The sequence below is a fragment of the Mustela nivalis genome (genome assembly GCF_964662115.1).
Source record: "Mustela nivalis genome assembly, chromosome: 10".
Classification (NCBI taxonomy): domain Eukaryota; kingdom Metazoa; phylum Chordata; class Mammalia; order Carnivora; family Mustelidae; genus Mustela; species Mustela nivalis.
In genome coordinates, this window is record NC_139029.1 from 6,971,159 (window position 1) to 6,989,598 (window position 18,440).

General features: G+C 54.3%; 1 protein-coding gene across 3 annotated transcripts in view; it reads right to left on the minus strand.

The window, feature by feature from the left end:
- The window catches only part of CASZ1 (castor zinc finger 1), a 144,131-nt gene that overhangs the window by 112,039 nt on the left and 13,652 nt on the right, over nt 1-18,440 (minus strand). The window contains exon 1 of one of the 3 annotated variants that reach the window (XM_082687596.1): nt 6,588-6,691. The exons of the other annotated variants lie outside the window; for them this stretch is intronic. The gene's annotated coding sequence lies outside the window, so the exon portion shown is untranslated. Of the gene's footprint in view, nt 1-6,587; nt 6,692-18,440 lie in introns of those variants that run through there. 3 annotated transcript variants of the gene reach the window in all.

Consider the following 18,440-nt stretch of genomic DNA (forward strand, 5'->3'; position numbering starts at 1 on the left):
AGAGTCACGCAACTGCACGAAGCCTTGGGCTCCCCAGCCTCTGCTCCCTCCAGACTTTCCCCAGACCAGCTCCCAGCTGCTCTCATGACCCTCCAGTGGCCGTGTGGGAGTCTCTAAAAACGGAATCGACAGGTGTCTCTGCAACGACCCCGGATGGTCAGTTTGGTTTCTTCTGTCACCCCCCGGCCCCCAACTCCCCGCCATCCGTGCTGGCCCCGTGCCATCTCATCCCCACTGAACAGAACAGAGGACGCAGGCACATACCGAGAGGGGCTGTCATAGGTGGCGTGCCAAAAAAATGTGGCCAAAGAAAGTTGGTGCCCTGCTACCGGCAACCTTTGTGTCAATTTAAGCAAATATTGTGGTGTTTCCATGGTGATTCCTGTTTTGAATATCCACTACACTCACTTTTTAAAGGGCTTTTCCTGTTTGCGTTTCAACTTCAAATCTGTAAATATTTTCAGCCTTTTTAGAAAAATCGGCCAGTGTGCGTTCAAACACAAGCACAGCACCTGACCTCGGTGCACAAGCTTCCAGACCCAGAGGTCCGGCCGCATGGATGGGAGTGGGGTGTGGAATCCCCAAGGGGGCTCTCTATCTGCTCCCACACCCACCCCCTTGCACATGGGGTTGGCATCAGGGAGGGTGGTGGCTGAAATTGCGGTCCCTTCCTTCCCCCCCTTGGCTGGGGGATGGCAGCATCCAGGGTGCCTGTGTGTTCCCAGAGTGTGTGAGTGGGCTCAGCCTGACTTGACGGTGTCGTGTGGTGTGGGCAGCGACCCAGTAGGTTCTCCAACATGACCCAGCCCTCAGATCCCAGAGCCTCCCTGGAGGGCAGGAACCCCTCCTCTCCTATCTCCCAAGGTTGGGCCCGGAGTGGAAGGGCTGGTTGGGCTGTGAAGGCGAGAGGTCTCAGCAGCAGCTCCCCCCTGCCTCTGCTCTGGGGCACTGCCACCGCGATGGGCCAGTGACAGTGGCCCCGGGGCTTGAATCAGCCTGGCTCCCACCCCACCCTTCGGCACCACACAGGGTTAACAGCGGGTTTCCTGGTTTCCATGGATTCCCGCCAGGCCCCTAATGTGAGTTTCGTGTGATTTGGGGGAAGTGGATTTCCTTTGTTTTCCAGTTTGGGAATATTTTTTTCTTTAAAAAAGAGGAAAAAACACTTTAATGGGAACTTCAGGGCCACTGGGAGACTTACTCTTCTGGGCTCTGACATTCCCCTGCCTGTTGGTCCAGAATCCTCCAGAGCTCTGGGCAGCCCACCCACCAACCAAATATCTCCAAGCCAGAGAGAAAGGGGTGCCTCAGACCACCTCCAGCTCCCTGCCCCCAGAACATTCTTGGGCTGTGTGTGTGTGCGGGGGGGGGGGGGGGGTGCTCCAGCACCATTCCAATATGCCATCAGAATGGCCCCTGCCTCTCCTGAAAGCCAACATCTTGTACAGGTGGCCCACACTCTCTCCTTGCAAACATACACATTTCCCAGGGAAAAGGTCAAGAAAAGTACTCCCAGCTCCCTGACTCCTGGCAAGGAGCTTTCTAGATAGACCAGAGCCTGGGGGCACCTGGGTGGCTCAGTGGGTTAAGCCTCTGCCTTTGGTTCAGGTCATGGTCCCAGGATCCTTGGATCGAGCCCCGTATCAGGTTCTCTGCTCGGCAGGGAGCCTGCTTCCTCCTCTCTCTCTCTGCCTGCCTCTCTGCCTACTTGTGATCTCTCTCTCTCTCTCTGACAAACCAACAAATAAAAAATAATTAAAAAAAAGAAAGACCAGAGCCTGATCACACACAAATGGGAGCGATACTAGGCTCTCATGCCCTGGCTGAGAAGGGGATTCTAGTTACAGGAGAAGAGGGGTTTCTAGACCCTGGAGGGGCCCTTGTCTGGCCTCTTCCAGCTGAGGTAGGGGCCTACCCAGGGCAGAGGGAGCTTCTCACCTTAGCAGCAAGAACAACTGAAGAAAGGGTGTAGCCAGGGCTCGTCCTCCCCCTCCTCCTCAGTCTTCCCCATTCCTGCCATCCTCCAGCCCTGCCAGGGTGCGGCCTTGCTCAGGGACTGTCCCCGAGCAAGTGGCCTGACCTATTTACCAAACCAGGGCACAGGCCTCGGGGCCTGCCATGGACGGGGCCCTCCCACGGCACAGGCCCCCGGGGCCATGGTGGCAGCAGGAATCTCGGTCAGTAGGTAGAGAGCCCAGAGGACAGAGCTCTCTGGCCAGCGGCTCTGGGGTGAAGGGGTGAGAAGCCATGTGCAGGTACAGAAATAACACTGGGCCGAGAATCAGAAGACATGGGTCTGAATCCCAGTCAGGCCACTAAAGACCTCTGCAGGGCCCCATTTCTTCACACCTTCTTCCCTCCTACATAGCGGCTGTGGTAGGGCATCCCCAAGAGAGGGGCAAGGTGCTAAGAGTGCTCCAGAAACTTCTCCACTCCCACCACCTTCTCCTTCCACACTTCTTCAAGGTAACCTTCCAGAATCCGCTCCAAGCGGCCCATATACTTCTCTGCTCTGTTCCTCACGCATCCTTCACTGTGGCATTTAAATCTGTACGGGACTAAAGCAATTTGTTCACGAGTCTGTCCCCACCACTGGGTTTTTAACTCCTCAAGGGCAGAGACCAGGTCCTAATTATCTTTGTGTCCCCAGCATTTAAGCACAACAGCTGGCCCATGGTCGGCAGCGTAGGTGTTCGCGGAACTGAACTCCTGTCCCTGATCTCACGTCACAATCGATGGGCCCGGCGCAGCTTCCTCCCTCTCTAATGACAGAACACTCCTCCGGCCGTTTTTCCTGCTCCGCTCCCTCTGGTTCCCCTAAGCCCCCACCCGCATCCAGATCTTCTCGTTCCTCCATTAGCACTGCGAACGAACAACTCCCAGGTTCAAGGGGAGTGCTTGCTGACCTGATCCTCCTCCGGCTGATGCCAGTGAGAACGGATTGAGCAGCTACTATGTGACGGAGAGCATGCCGGGAGTGCAGGGCACACCAGCTGAGTGGTTTTCACCCTCTGCCAACAGGCCCACATGATGCCTTCTATTCGCCAAGCCCCATGCTAAGTGTTGTACACGTGTGATCTTGCCAAATCTTTACAACGCGAGGTAGGAAGGATTAGGGTCCCCGTGGATTGATTAGGGAACGGAGGCACAGAGATATGAAGTGACTTGCCAAAGGTCACACAGCTCGGGCCTGGACTCGGGGCTGACAGGCTCCCAGGCCCAACTCACATGAAAGTTCTCCTCTGTCCCCACCCCTGGTCTCAGCAGCGACCCATACTTAAGGCTTTTTCTGCTCCTGGATCTCAGTCCTCCTGCCCCCAGACAGTTCTCCCTCAAACCCCCTAAAGCCAGCAGGAAGCACCCAGAGGTCACAGCCACAGGGAAGACAAAGGTCATGCTTACGTGCTTCCTTCTGCCTGGGCTGTGAATGGGGGCAGGTGAGGCCTATGGGGAGGTGCCTGCAGAGCAGGAGAAACACCTGAACCTACTTGGTAAATGGGTCCCAGCCAAGGGCATGGCCTCCTGGAGGGGAAAGGGGCTGAGCCGCCCACTGCTGTCATTTGGTGAGATGGGGACAGGAAGGCTACCCAGAAGGCCGCTCTGAGTCAGAAGGTTCTGTTCTTCTCTCCAAAGCAGCACGGGGTGGGGGTGGGGGGGCAACCTAAGGGGCTTCACCGTGGGGAATGAGCGGTGGGGGGGAGGGGCACAGAGATTTCTGCTGCCTCCTCCACCTAGGGGCCTCCTATTACCAGGCCCCTCTGCCACAGAGATGTGGGACTGAGAAGCAAGGACACAGGAACTTCTGATTATCATCTGGGTGAATGCATATGGGGAGGGTACCCAGCATCTCCCCAAAGGAGAGAAGACGACAGGAGGTGACAGGGAAAGATCTACACCCGAGAGGATAAAGGGTGGAAAGATCAGGCCAGGCTGGGGGCAGGATAAAGCCTTAATGAGCAGATTTCACAAACCACCCGGAGTGAAAACAAAAACACAGACATGTACATTGCCCAACTTCAGGCTGTATGGAAAAGGGGAAAAAAAAAAAAACAATAAAAAAATCCACATCTTAATACAAAAATCCTACATGATGTGTTGTGGCACGAAAGTGTTTTTCACTGCATTTTTCATCTGTGATCTCACACAGCCTACGACGGGTCCGCCCAAAGCAGAAGGTATTTGATGGTACACAAACAGAGCAAACACATACACCATTAACCAAAACAAGGGCAGCAAATATTCAAATTGGTCTGAGTTGGCATCTCAGGACTTCAGGTGGCCACCAGAGATGGCTACGTCGGCTCTGCGGAGGGGCCCCTCGATTTCTAAGGGAGAAATAAGGAGGGACAAGAGCGCAGCTCAAATGGAAGGAAACTCAGGAGTTGTGAATTCTCAGAACCCCGCAAGCGGAACTCCTGGCCAGCTGCTTATGTGACACTTAAGGTGCTGTCCTGCTGCCGACGGGGGAGAGGGAGGGGACCCACGCCCCGGACGGCGCCCCTCCTGCCTCGCTCACCCCAGTTACTATCCGTCTCCTTTTTGTTCCGCCCCTCCCCCCTTTTAATTGTTGGATGAGTTTACAGAGCTGTGTGCCAAAGACAATCAACTCTAGGGAACAGAGTTCTACAAAAAGGGCGTGTCGCCAGAGGGAGCCGGATATCCATGGAAACCACCACCTTTTCAGGGCGGCCTAGGTGAAGCCGGGATGAGGGGGATGGCGCAGCGGTAGGGAGAGGACACTCCCCGCAGAACAGGGCCCCAGAAAATGCTGGGCTTAACGATGATCCGAAGGAGCCCCATGAAGTGTGGAGGGTCAGGAGGAAGGGCTGGTCAGAGACCACCATGATGGCAGGGCTCTTGAAGCTCGTGTCAGCGCACGCGTGCAGGCACACGCATCTGGGCCACCCCTGCCAGATCCTGGGGACAACACGACACGGGAGTTTAGTGTACAAGCCCCAGAGCCAGGCCGTCAGTCAGGAATCCAGGCTCTGCCATTTACAATTTGGGTGACCTGGGGCAACTGACTTTAACCTCTCTGTGCCTCAGTCTCCCCATCTGTAAAATGGAATCATAAATCAAAAAAGCTAAATGAAGGCGGGGATGAAGGGTCTCCAGACTGCTGCAGTGCAGGAAAATAACAGTTGATGTTTATTAAGCAGTATGTACTAAGGATTTTAGCCCATTTATACGTATCATCCCAGGAACCCAATGAGGTGGGTTATCATCTCCACTGGAGAGCTGAGGAGCTAAGACTCAGGGAGGCATGTGACCCACCCGAGGTCACACACTCAGAAGCAGATTGAACCCAGGCCTGCCGGCCACCTTTGCACCATACTGCTTGACAAGGAGAGGCAGGGGGGAGTTGGGGAAGGAGCGAGGGAGGGATGGGCTTCCAGGTGGTTCTCTTTCCAGACTGGATCCCTGGGTGCATAGCAGTGGGACCCAGACCTGTTTCTCTCAAGCTTCCAAAGGGAAGACAGAAATCTTCCAAGCCAGGGACTGCAGATTGAAGGAACAAGCAGCAGGGAAAAGCTGAGGTGGTCACGTTCTTCCGGAGTTCCTATCCCAGTCCTGACTAAAGGAGGCCCTCTGGATCGCCCCAGTGCCCATGCGGGCACGTCTAGAAGCAAGACCTCCCTGGAGGGAACACAGCAGCACCTTCCAGCCACAGAGGCCCAAAGCCTGGGAAAGGCCTTTCTTCTGGGTCGGAGCCCTGCAAACAGCCCAACTGTCTGCCTTCCCAGAAGCTAGCCAGATCCCTGCAGGGGATGGGGCACAGGCAAGGGAAGCAAAGGGGAGCACGGGCTTCCCCGATGTCAGGTGTAGGCTGGAATCACAGGCTGCCGGCCTGAGCGGTCTGGTCCTTTCTCTGCTCCGGAGACGGAGGCCACGCAGGCTTGGTGGCTCAGCCCTTTCTGCCATCGACCACCCAAACTCATTCAGATATTTCCTCTCTCACTTGCTTTTTAAAAAAAATTTAATGTTCTCTATAATTCATCCGTCCCAGAAGATAATCGATAGAGCCCGTAATGAAAATCTGAGCCATATTTTATGATCCGCTGCGAGCAGAAAGGGCCACATCAGCAGGTCCGGTTTGGACTCTGCCTATCTGTCTTGCCCACCGCTCCGGGGATCACACTTTCCGAGCCGGTCCTGCCCACCCGCAGCCCCCATCCGGAGCGCGGCCCTCAGCCACGTGCCCGGGGCATGGACCACCCCGCTGGAGGAGAGGCTGGGGCCACGACCCCGGGACCCCAACACTCCCTCCAGCACCCCGCTGCAGGATGCCACCTGCCATCGCGAGGTCTTCCTGGAGCGCCCCCGGGCCGGGACCCCCAGCACCCCCACCCTGCCACCTCACCCCCCACCTTTAGACCCAGCCCTTCCTGAAGCCTGAAGACCCTCACTAGGATCCGGAGGCCTGCGCTGGGGACCCCCAACCACAACATTCCCACGGAGAAAGGTTGCCCGCTCCCTGGGGGCTCCCTGACTGGGGGAGGGGTCTCGGCGTGGGGAGGCGGGCTTCGAGGTACACCTGGGATTCTCCACTCAGTGGAGGATGGGTCCTTATTGCTCGTTATTACTACCTCGGACTCGTTCCTCCTCTCCCTGGTCTGGGAACTGAGAGGTGACGCTGTGGATGAGCCAGCCCGAGGGGCACACACTGGGGGGTCAGGGGAGGCAGCCTCCTCCTGCTCTGCCAGGACCAACTGGGGGCGAGCAGAGCCCCGCCCCTTGCCCTGGCACCACCACCGGGAGCCAATCAGCAGGCAAGGCTCTGCTCCTCCCAGAACCCCTTGCTGCCTAGCACCAATCAGAGAGCACCACAGCCGCCTGAGCCGGGCAACCCCAGCAGGCCCAATCAGAGCCCAGAGGATGCTCCAACACCCCAGGAACAAAGCCTCAAGCCAATGAGAAGGGCGGTTCCCACCTCACAAACTACTATGCAGCCATCAACACCCATTTACCCAAAGCCAGAAAACTCAGATGGCTCTGTTGTTTAGAATGCGGTCCAGTAGAACTTTCGGGGCTGTCCAGGATGGGCAGCCACTGGCCACGTGTGGCTGCGGAGTCCTTGGAGTCCGGCGGGTGCGACGGTGGCGCTTAATTTTTGTATTTGACTTAATTTAAACAGCGACACGTGGCTAGAGGCTACGGTATTGGGCCGCACGGGGTTAGACAGAGAATTTCATCGATGTCGGGAAAAAAATAAATTCTTAATAAAAAATTTAAAAGCCTATTATCCCAAAGCAGTGGAATAATCATTATTAACTACAATAACAGAAATCGTGAATGTTTACGGGCGCTGGGTGCCAGGCTCGGTGCTCAATATTTTATGCGGATCCTCACACTGAATCTGTCCACTTCCAAGCTGCAGATGACCACGATCCCCACTCTACAGGCGAGGACACTGGGATTCAGCAAGCTTGAGTAACCCAAGCTTGAGTCGCCCTGCCCGGGTGGTGGCAAAATTGGGTTTCAAACCCAGGTCTCTCTGTTCCCCTAGTTCATGTGATTAACGAGCACACTGCATATTTTTAAATTATTTTCTTTACACTTTCTTTGTATTTTCCAATGAGCCATAAGCATGCGTTATATAATCAAGGAGAAAAATGTGTTTTTTAAGACCCTAAAAAGAGGCAAATCCTTCCTCCCCTGGTGGGGAGTGTAGAGAGAGATCTCTGGGACCCCTGACCAACTGGGCCTCCCACTTTCAGATGGAGAAAGAGAAGGAGGTGAGGTCAAGGGTCCCCTCCGTCCCTCATGCTCCCACTGCCCAGATGCCAACATTGAGGCGGCGGGGGTTGGGGGGTGCCCACAGACCACACTGGGGCCCAGGCTCCTCCAGCAGCCAGGCTGCCAGCCGGATCTGGGTTCCTCCCAGCCCCACCCCAGAGTCAGTTCCTAACAGGTTTCTCAGCAGGTTTGCAACCACCACCCCAGGTCTGCATCTTAAAGAAGGCAGCAGGCCACAGGGCTGTCTGCAAAAGACAGTGCCCACCATTCTTACTATGGACCACCTTTCCCACTGCGTTCTAGGAGAGCCAGGAACTCTGGGCCTGCGGCCCAAGCCTGGGGACACCCTGTCTTCCTTCTGTGAGCATGGAGAGGCTTGTTCTTCCCGGGGTGGGGCGGGGGCAGCCACTGCCTGCCTCTGCTCCCACTTGGGACTGCATCTAGGCTCAGAACAAGGGGGACGATGAAAATCCTCTTGAAAGGTCTGTGATGAAAGAAGCAGCCTTAGCAAAGAAATGGAACCAGGGAAGAGTCCAAGTGGTTTTGGGGGTTTTTCCATAGCACCAACTAGGGGGTGCGGGAGAGTGATAACCCCACTCGGTCTCATTTCCATTTCAGCTCCCCCCTCTCCCCCACCAATCCCAGATGGGAAGACCAGTTCTCCTTTTGGGCTAGGCAGGATAAATGTCCTTACTTAAAAGGGTTTTTTTTTTTTTTTTAATTATGGATTTTCGGTTCCCTGCTGTCTGCCGTTCTCTGTCATTCCCAATCTACCTTAAGATCCCCTTGGATTTATATATTTATTTTTTGGGTTGGTTTCAGGTGCTTCTAGTTTATCAAACAATCAGCCCTGTGAGGTACACTGGGTGTTTCCAGAAATTACATCACAAAAAATCATGCAATTAAAGTGTAAGGGAAAAAAAAACATAGCTGTTGCTTCACTTTGTATTTTAATTAGCGACTTATTGTAAACGTAGACTTTTAAAATGGAGGTGCCTAAGCAAAGCCAGTAAACAAGTTTTTCTAATGAATTAATTTCACCTCTTCCCTCCTCCTCCTCCTCCCTACTAGCCCAACTGTCATCTTCCAGAACTTCTTGGCCCTCTTTTTACCTATTCCACTTTTTAATCCTTGCCTAACACATTCTAGAAAAAGAATACTCCCAAATAAAATTAGGAGCCTAGCCTGTAAGATCACAGAAGAAGCCTGGCTGGTGAGCATCCTGGCTGAGGACCCAGTATGCCACACCCTCTGTCCTGTCCCCAGCCCTGCAAACCCCTCTCTGCCAGGCCCCAGAGATCCCTCTGCTCCTGTCGGTGCCCTGCACTCAGAAAGGGAGAGAGAAGCCCAGCGCAGGGCTGACTGCCCAGGCAACGGGGACAGGGTGGACCCCTGGAAAATCTGCAGCAGGATCCAGGGTAGACCACCTGGAGAGTGAGGGAAAACCAAGCCATCTCCCCACGCCCGGAGGAAGAAAGGGAGAGAAAGAAGAGGGAGCCTGCCGCTAGGGAAAGAGAAGCTGAAACTGGAAGGGTCTGTCTAGGTCACGTGGCAGCTCAGAGACAGGACACACCCATCAGTCCCAGGTACCCGGGAAGGGTAGATCCAGGCTGCCACCACCAGTGACGTTTCTGAAGGTTGCTGTAAAGTCCTGCCTCTCCCTTCCTAGAAAGTTCCCAGCCATGGGGGTGGCGGTGGATGGGGAGAGTAAATTAATCTGCGCCTTTAGCCTAGTTTCCAAAAGAGAAGGCTGAGCATGGGGTCAGAGTTCGCAGGAATGGGAGACAAGCCCTGGATGTCCCCGAGAAGGGAAGATCCCTGGAAGCCGCCTCTGCCCCAGATCAGAAAGTGAACATCACCGGGCAATTGAATGTCCCTGTTCACTGGGGAGTCTCTGAGCCCTCCTGTTGCTCCTCCCCAAGGCCAGGCCAGCTTAACTAGGGCTGCCAGGAACACACAGCCTCCCTAGTCCTGCCTCTCCAAAACCAGCGTGGAGACACCATGGAGGAACAGGTTTGCCTTGCGGACTGTCTCCTAGGGCGAACCAGGCTACTTAGCATGGTGAGCAGAACTCCACGCTGGCCTTCTGTATTCTGAGTGGGAAGAATCCGAACGATGTCCTGTCCTCGGGAGAGGCTCTCGTTCACCTGCTCATTTCCATCGCAGACCGTCCTCAAGCTGGGGTCCTCCTTGCTTCTGACCCTAAGCCTACTCTGGGGTTCCCTCCCCCAGATGACAGCAGGTGGCCTCAAGACAAAACTGGTGGGGAAAGGGGCAATCAAGAAGGCTCTGGAACACCTGGCAGCAGAATCCTGGCCTCCCCATTCACTAAGATTCCCCGAGAAAGGAAGGAGGAAAGGAAGGAAGAACCAGAGAGGAAGGGGCTGGCCCTCCATGTCATCGAGCACCGGTGGGAAGCCAGACCCAGCCTCGCGACAGATCCTGCTCAGTTCAGCTTCAATCGGAAAGGAAAGCTCCCATCAAACATGGGCTGGGCAGGGATGTGGGCACCGAGATTAGGAATTTGGAAAACCATCTGAGGAACCTGGCCCTGGGAAGACAGCAACAGGATTTAATACCTTATCCCTGCTGTCTGGTAAACACCCTGAACCATCCCCGCACTCCGTTAGGCAGCCTCGGATCCTCAGGTGTGCCGGCGACGGGCAGGTAGAGACAGACGTGGGCAGAGACAGGAAGGGAGGGAGTGTGGGCCTGGGGGGAGGGGGGCGGGGGAGGAGCTGGCCTGGGAGGTAGGATGGGTGGCAGCCAAGCCAGACAGTCAATGAAACAGCTGACAGGTGCAGGGAAGGGGGGCAGGGAGAAGGGAAAGGTGAGCCGGGGGTTTGCAATACTTGGGGATGCCACCGTCACACCCCAGGGGGCTGAGTAGGATGACAGGAAGGGTCACGGGCTTGTGGGCCAAAGACCTAGAAGTTCTGGCCACCTTTTCACCCGATTAAAATGGCATCTGGGGAGACGCTGTGGACCAGGCCACAGGCTCCCCCAAACCAAACAGGACAAAGCAGCAGACAGGGAGCTAGCTTCTGGGGCTTACCAATGCCACCTATGAGAGCGACCCGCAGTGTCCTCTAGGGTCACTCTCTTTCTCCAACACACGTGCACAGACCTCGCGCTGAGAAGAAAGTCCGGTCCTTCTATTGCAGGCTGGAACTGACATGCGGAAGCCAGCGTGGAGAGGAAGCAGGGAGGACAGGGAGCAGCCCTCGAGCTGCACGGAGGAGCCTCAACTCTCCAGGGGTGGTCTGGGGGCCGTTAAGAGCAGACGAAAATAAAAGAGGTGCCCAGGGTCCTGGCTGTTCCTTGGGGTGGTCGGGAGCGAACCACCTTGGCTAGGATCGTGGCACAGAGGTTGAGCCTGAGAGGGGCTCCGGGAGACACTTCCACCGCTAGGCCCAAGCAGGCCACACCACTAATCTGCTTTTCCCATTTCTGTCTGCTCCTTGATGTAATTACAGATTGGGGTTGAAATCCACCCAGAGTGTAACCCGCCCCCCCCCACCTGATGCACTCTCTAAATGCTTGGGTACACAGCAGCGCACCTCTCTGCTCCCTGAGAATCGGAGACTATTTCAAAAGTGCAAAGTCGCACCTCTTTTTCAGTGTCCTCATCTCTGGTTTCTTTCAGCAACCCTCTCAAAGCTGTTCTCACCCTGGCTGCTTCAGCCAGCTCAGGTCCTCCCCCTCTCTGTCCCCTCAGCCACCGGGGCCTCCTGGGCAGCACCCAACAGGGGAACAAAGAGGTTCCTGGCCTGTTACAGGGCTGGGTCTGGAGTCCCTTGTCTTTTGCAGGAACACCATGATCCCAAGAAATGCCACCTACAGACCCTGGATCCAAAAGGAAGCTGAGAGGCCCAGATGCAGAACTTTCCTGCCTTAAGCAAAACAGTGTGGGGTGCTGGCTTTGCTGCTGGAAGCCTGACCCGTGGTGATTTCCCGGCACCCCAGTCTGCTCCAAAAATGACCCTGTAGGCCTGACTATAGCTGGTGCCCACCCTCCTCTGCTCCAGTGCCAAGTTCCCTGCAAACTCAGAGTGCTGACACCCAGAGCTCACACCGTCTGCAGTCAAAGGAATCTCCGATTGCCTTCTGCCACCATTCTCCTCCAGTTTCTCAGCTCTGGTCTTGCCAGTATCAACACTTTGAATCTTTGCATTAAACACACAGACACACAGACACACACACACACACACACACTACACTCCCAGATGAGAGACAGAGAACACACTGACAAAAAACCCATAGGACCTAGGGTTGGGGCTGGAAACCGGTGTCACCAGCTCAGTTTCCCCCACATCAGGCAGGCGGCCAGAGAACCCTGGGCAACACGTGTCACAGACCTCGCCAGACATCGGTACACTTGTTCGGGTCCCTACCCTTTGGAAGCTGGTCCCCCAGTGCATTGCTTCGGGCCACTGCTGCTGATAATTTCTCAGAGATAAACAAACCGGTTTGGATAAAACAAGAACCAACCTGAAGCCTTCACCCAAAACTCAAAATGAAACTCTCCGATCTCCTGTTTCCTTCTCTTCTCCACCTTCCTATGCCATCATCATGTTCCCTAAAACTCAGACAACTGGATTTTTTTTTTTTTTTTTAATTCAGCTCTCTAGCCTTTCTGTTCATGAATATGACCATACCTGGGCGCAACCTGATGGGATGCTGGCTTTTACCAAAAAACGTTTTGCTTTCTTTCTCTTAAGTATGCACAGGTCAGAAGGAAGAACAGACAAGGGGAACGTGCCTTGGAACATGGACTAGTGTCCTGCCTTGGTCCTTTTCCCCAAGCTCCTTTTAGCCTCAGGTCTTTCGCCCACACCCCATGACTCCCCTCAATTGTCAGCCACTTAGAGAAAAGGATGGGGGGGAGCCTGGGTGGCTCAGTGGGTTAAAGCCTCTGCCTTCAGCTCAGGTCATGATCCCAGGGTCCTGGGATCGAGCCCCGCATCGGGCTCTCTGCTCAGCAGGGAGCCTGCTTCCTCCTCTCTCTCTGCCTGCCTCTCTGCCTACTTGTGATCTCTGTCTGTCAAACAAATAAATACAATCTTAAAAAAAAAAAGGACCAGACATCTGGTCTACCCCTCCTTTCTAGGCGCAGAGGAAAGAGTTGCTCAGTTCCTTCTGAGGAGTCACCTGGTTAATCGAGGCTCAATGTCAAGCAAGACAGGAAGGAGGCCAAAGGGCAGAGAGGAAAGACACAGCCCTGAGGTCTGTGGCCACGTGTGTCTCCCCACAGGCTCAGTGAGTGACATGCTTGCCTACCCCCAGAGTCGTTCGTGCCTGACACGCCCTCACCCACCTCCCCATCCACCCAGTAAGACCTCTGTGCCCCTCCAGCCTCTCTGTGGAACGCGGTCTGCTTCCTGCTCTGAGGGAGTCTGGAACCTCTGCCAGGGCTCCCGCCTCCCAAGTCCCCATCAGTGGGGTCTGCTCGGTCCCTGTAGCTAATTTACACCCGTCAGGGTTTAAAATAGCAGAGGCATAAATGAAAAGTCCAATTTCTTCAAATTTGCATTGTAAAACCATCCTTCAACTTCCTTGAAATAAATTTTACTATTTTATTAGTGCAAACAAAATGGTAATAAAACACTAATACAGCGCCTTGTATCCAGGGGAAGAGCTAAAATTAACATAGCGCGAGCAGTGTTTGCTATTACATTCAATTACCTTTTTACTTGAGATTTACATTCTCATCCCCTTAATCTCCATAGTAGTGGCTTCAAAATCATTCCTCCCAGGCTCTGCCCTTCCGGAGCCCCCACAGCTGGAAGACAGGCCTCCCGCCCAGATGGCGCTCACCCTGGGCATGGCGCCTACCCCCTTCACCACAGCTGCCTCTGGTCAGAGGGTACCACTTCTCTCCCCTGCTCGTATTTCCTCACGCCCCAGCCTCTCAGTGCTCAGCAAGTTCAAACCAAAGGGCTCGAACACAAGGCACATTCAGAGACGCGGTTATCAATAAGCAGGTGCATGGGGCATGGGCCGGGGCATTGCTTCACAAGTCGGCAGAGGCTCTTCTTGGCATAAGAAAGGGGCCAGGAGCTCGTGGAAGCCCTGAGGAGACTGGTGCCTCTCGTTTGACAGGTTGTGGGAGAGGGTTTGCTGCGTGGCATGGCTGGGGACTGGATTATGGCAGGAAGCTCAGCTGTCCTGATGTGGGACAGGACTGGAACCACTGGGGACAGCCTCTGACTCTGCATACAGACAGCAAAGCTGAGGGCTTGGGACGTGGCTGCTCACAGTGACAGAGGCAGGGGGCTCGCCCTCCAGTGCTCTTTCTTCCACAGAGACAGACCCTAAAACCAGACCGGTCACTCCAACCACAGCCACAAAGCGTCTGATGCTCCAAGAGGGTCCCTTTGTTTCCCGGAAGAGGTAAAAAAAAGCAGAATTCCTTGTCTGGGACCAGCCAGCCTTGCCCCGAGCCACTGGTACAGATGACCATGTTTCCAAGTGGCCCCAAACACTGTCCTGGTTCCAGATCTGTCACTGACTAGCTGTGTGATTGTGGACAAGGTGCCTCTCCTCTCTGGGCCTCAGTCTCTCCATCTGTGAAAGAGGCACAATAGCATCTGCACTGCCTTTTTCGCAGGCATGATCACTGCGACTAGAAGATCAAGAAAGCCCATTAAAGCTGGAACCTCAACAGCAAATCCCAATATGGCCTAGACGAGGCGGGACTGGGGAGGCAGGGCCGGGGCCCCAGTAGGGCCTCAGACATAGACACCTGAGTTCCAGTCCAGGCTGCCACAGACCTCTGCGTCTTTGCCTCTAACCCAAAAGACTCCTTTCTCTTACTGGTCAAACCACTGCCAAGAACCTGGATTATGCCTATGGATGGAATCCTTTGAAGAAAGAATCACCAATCCGCCCAGGGTCCAGATCGCCTGAGGGGTTCATTAGGAGAAATGGTTTGGGGCAGGCAGACAAGGTAATACAGGAAAAAAAATGATGTAAAGCAGCCCCCCTCCCCCATAAGCCTTGCTTAGCCCAGCCATTACAACTAGGGAAAAAAGTGGTCGGGGGAAACACATGCACACGCACACATAGTCACATACATAATCACACAACCACACGCAATATCACTCACACCCTATTAGACATGCACAATCACCCATGTCCCCCTCCCCATTCCCCACTCTACCCTCCCAAGGTCTTTCTTCCTGGATCTCAAGCTTAAAACCTCTTCCAATGGACACTGGGAGGATCATTCTGCTCCAAGCTGGTCCAAGCCAAACTCATCCTTGTTCCCGATTCACATGGAATTCTGAGCCCCACTCGCACAAAGCTGCTTCAGGGACACCAGGAGGTAGGAATCTCTCTTAACACAGCCAGCAGTGGGGGCAAAGGCTGTTAGCAGTTAGGCATGATTGGCCAGAAGAGCCAAGAGAAACACTGACGTTCACTAGAGCCCAACCTGGCTGTCCTTGCTCCAGCCCTTTCGGCTCAGGCCCCTCGGTTCCTGCCCTCATCATGTTCTGGCCCAGAGATGAGATTCATGCAATAGCTTTCTTACTTAACAAAGGGCAAAACCCACTGTAAGAAACAACCCCATGCACAATACACGAGGAGCTTTATTTGGTTCAAACTGGTCCTCTGCATTTTTTCCGCCTTATTTTTTTCTCCCCAGGGGGAAACAAAAGAAAGTTTGTTGGTGAGCCTCAAACGTTTCTTGGGCCTTGTCCGAGTTCTACCTTGTTTTTCTTCTCCTTTCTCTCTGCCCCTCAACCCCCACCCCGCCCTCCCTGCCTCCCCACCTTGAATAAATAAAGCACCCGAGGCCAGCACGGGCTGGGAAGGAAAGTACAAACTATCTCATAATTTTATAATTTTTTTTAACACACTGGCCTAGGGTTTTGGGCAAAGGACAAAAGCTATTGTTGAACAGCATAACACGAAGGTCTGAGTCACCGATACGCCTCGGCTTCTGGAGATCTCATAGGTTTCTGCCGCTGCCACAGCCGGTGAGCTCAGCACCCTGCGGGGGCCGTGGGAGCAGGCGCCCTCCCGCCTGGCGCTGCCCCGCCCCCTCCCCCTCCCCGGGCTCCCTCCTGGGCCGCCACGTTGGCTTTGTTGGTTTTTAATCACAGGGGGGAATTTAAAGAAAATGTTGTGAAATAAAAAACAAATCACCGTGGTCCCACCGCTCACGCTGTAATTTTCATTTTGGAGGATTACCTTCCAAGCTTCGTCCGTATGCATTTGTGATTTTTATATAGTTTCTATAGTGGCGTATACTTGGCCTTCGGTGTTTTTTTTTTTTTTTTTTTCACTCAGGTAATAAACATTTTCCCATGTTTCGAAATCATCTTCAACATTATTACCTGTAGAGGTGACACAGTATTTCTTCGGCCCTGTTGTTCTTGGGTTGACGCTAGGAAGCCAGAGGGGGAGAAGGGGGCCTGCGGGAGACCTTTCCATGAATGGAACCATTTAGCCACATACTGGTGGCCGCGGTGGGGGCTTTGCCCGAATGATCTGGATCACCCTGGCCTTGGAGTGTGAACCTGGAAGACAGGCAGAGGCTCCACCAAAACCCTCCCCATCCTGTACGGGGCCACAGACGCCTCTGCCCTCCTGCCCAGGGAGACGCTGGTTCCAGCAACGGCCTTCAACCTGATGCTGACCTTCACCCCCACGAGCCGTACTTCCTCTTTATAAAGCGCCCTGGCAGCAAAAGGCCCATGACAACACTCCGCTCTCCATTTTTATATCTGAATATCGCAAAGCACTTAGCAAAGACTTTCATTTTCTCATTACCCCAAGGAGAGGAGGTCATTCGGGAAAATGGTACAAATATTCCCATTTGTCAAAAGCAAGGAGGAAGTGAGTTAAAAGGAAAATTCTACCACTTAACTGCGCCCGATCAGCCCAGGAGGGAACGCAAGGGTCTTCTCTGCCTCTCCATTCACCCAGTTTGCTTTTTCCGATGCAACTTCAGGAACCTCGTTACGGAAAAGATGGCTCAGGGCCAAAGCCAGGTTTCCATTTTGCTAAGAATCAATCACTCCCCGGTGACCCCAGCTCAGGAGACCCTCTTACTTCTCAACTAAAACCATATTCTCTCATGATTATAATTATGTAAAATGTATATTATACAAGTATAGACAGTCACCAAAGAGGGGAAAAAGACACCAGAAGATACTAAATGCTAAAAGGAGGTGATATTACAATAGGCAAATTACGAGTGAATGCTTTCCCTTTTTTTATTCTCAAAAACTATTTAAAATATGGTGATATTCTCCAAGCACGTGGAGAAAAACATCAAAAATCATCAGAATCAACATAAGCATCAGAATCGTATCAGCCGGCGTTCAAAGGCTGGCTCTCCTCTAGGTAGCTGGGTTATCTCAGGTGAACTACTTAGCCTCTCTGAGCCTGATTTCAGGACTGGTACAGCAGGGGTCGAGCCACCACCTGCCCTGTGTCCTTCAGTCCCACAGAACGTCACGGTCCAGCATCTGACACCTGGTTGGCACTCAGAAAATGTCTATTTCTTTCCCCTTTTAATAAACTGAAAAGGTAAAATCACCTCCGCTTGCTTGCTGCCCCTTGGGGACAAAAGCAAGAGGCTTCACCCGCATCCTCTCCACCTTCCTCCTACATCCTTCACCCCTTCTCCTGGCTCCCGGCACTCCCCCAGCAAGTCCCCAACACAGCCCTCAGGCTGCTGGTCCCAGTTCTCCTGGGACCCTCCTGGGACTCACCTGGAGGGCTTGCAGGGCAGGGGGGTCTCGGGGACGACGACACGAGCCCTGCTCTGACCTCCTCCACCAGGTCAGGCCCAGGCGAGCCCCTCCAGGGAGTAAACTGGCCTCGCGGAAGGACTCACTCGGCAGACACACTGGGCGATCCCCAGGTTTGCGCCTTCCTGGCAGCCGCCGTCCAGGAACAGGTGCCAGGCTGCAAAGGCCACCTGCTCCTGGGGGAGGGCAAGGGCCATGCTCCCGACCGCAGAGGGGAGGCCAAGGAGAATCAAGATGGTGCCAGCGTCTGGGAGCCAACACCTCCCTGAGTCAGGCAGGCCAGGCCAGCCCAGGGGCTGCCACTTTTGGGGGGGGTCTGTGAACTCAGCCCTGCGTGTGGCAAGCCTTCTCCCTGCTCCCCTCCAGTGCTCTGTACTGGGCCAACTCGTTCATATTCATGTTCACTCTGCTGGTTAGGCAAGTATGCTTCGGCAGAATTCTGGTGGCCATGGCCTCCGGGCTGGGGTGCCAAGGCTCCAGCCTGGCCCGGGGCGTCCTGGAAGCTGAATACAGCAACAGGCCTGAGTCCTCCACCTTCCCGCCTTCCTGATAACAGACGGGGAGGGAGGAGTCATCATAGCGATGGCCGCCCTCATGGCTACCCCTAGTTCAAGGCGCCAGGCCTCTCGCCAAGGGCCTCACCAGCATTATTTTATTTAATCCCAGCAGCAACCGAATGCTGGAGGCACTATGATCGCTCTCCTTTTACAAGGAAGGAAACTGAGCCTTGCAAGGGTTAGGGACGTGCCTAAAGTCACAGTACTAATAAAGAAGGAACTAGGAATTTTAACGTTGCACTCAATGATCCCACAGTGCCTCGGCAAGGGGGCCATTCTCCCGCACTCCACGGGACCTCTTCCAGAAAGGGACCTCCTGAGAGGCATCCGCAGCTCCTGGGGGACACAGGACCCACCCCGCAAATCAGGCTGTGATCCTGCC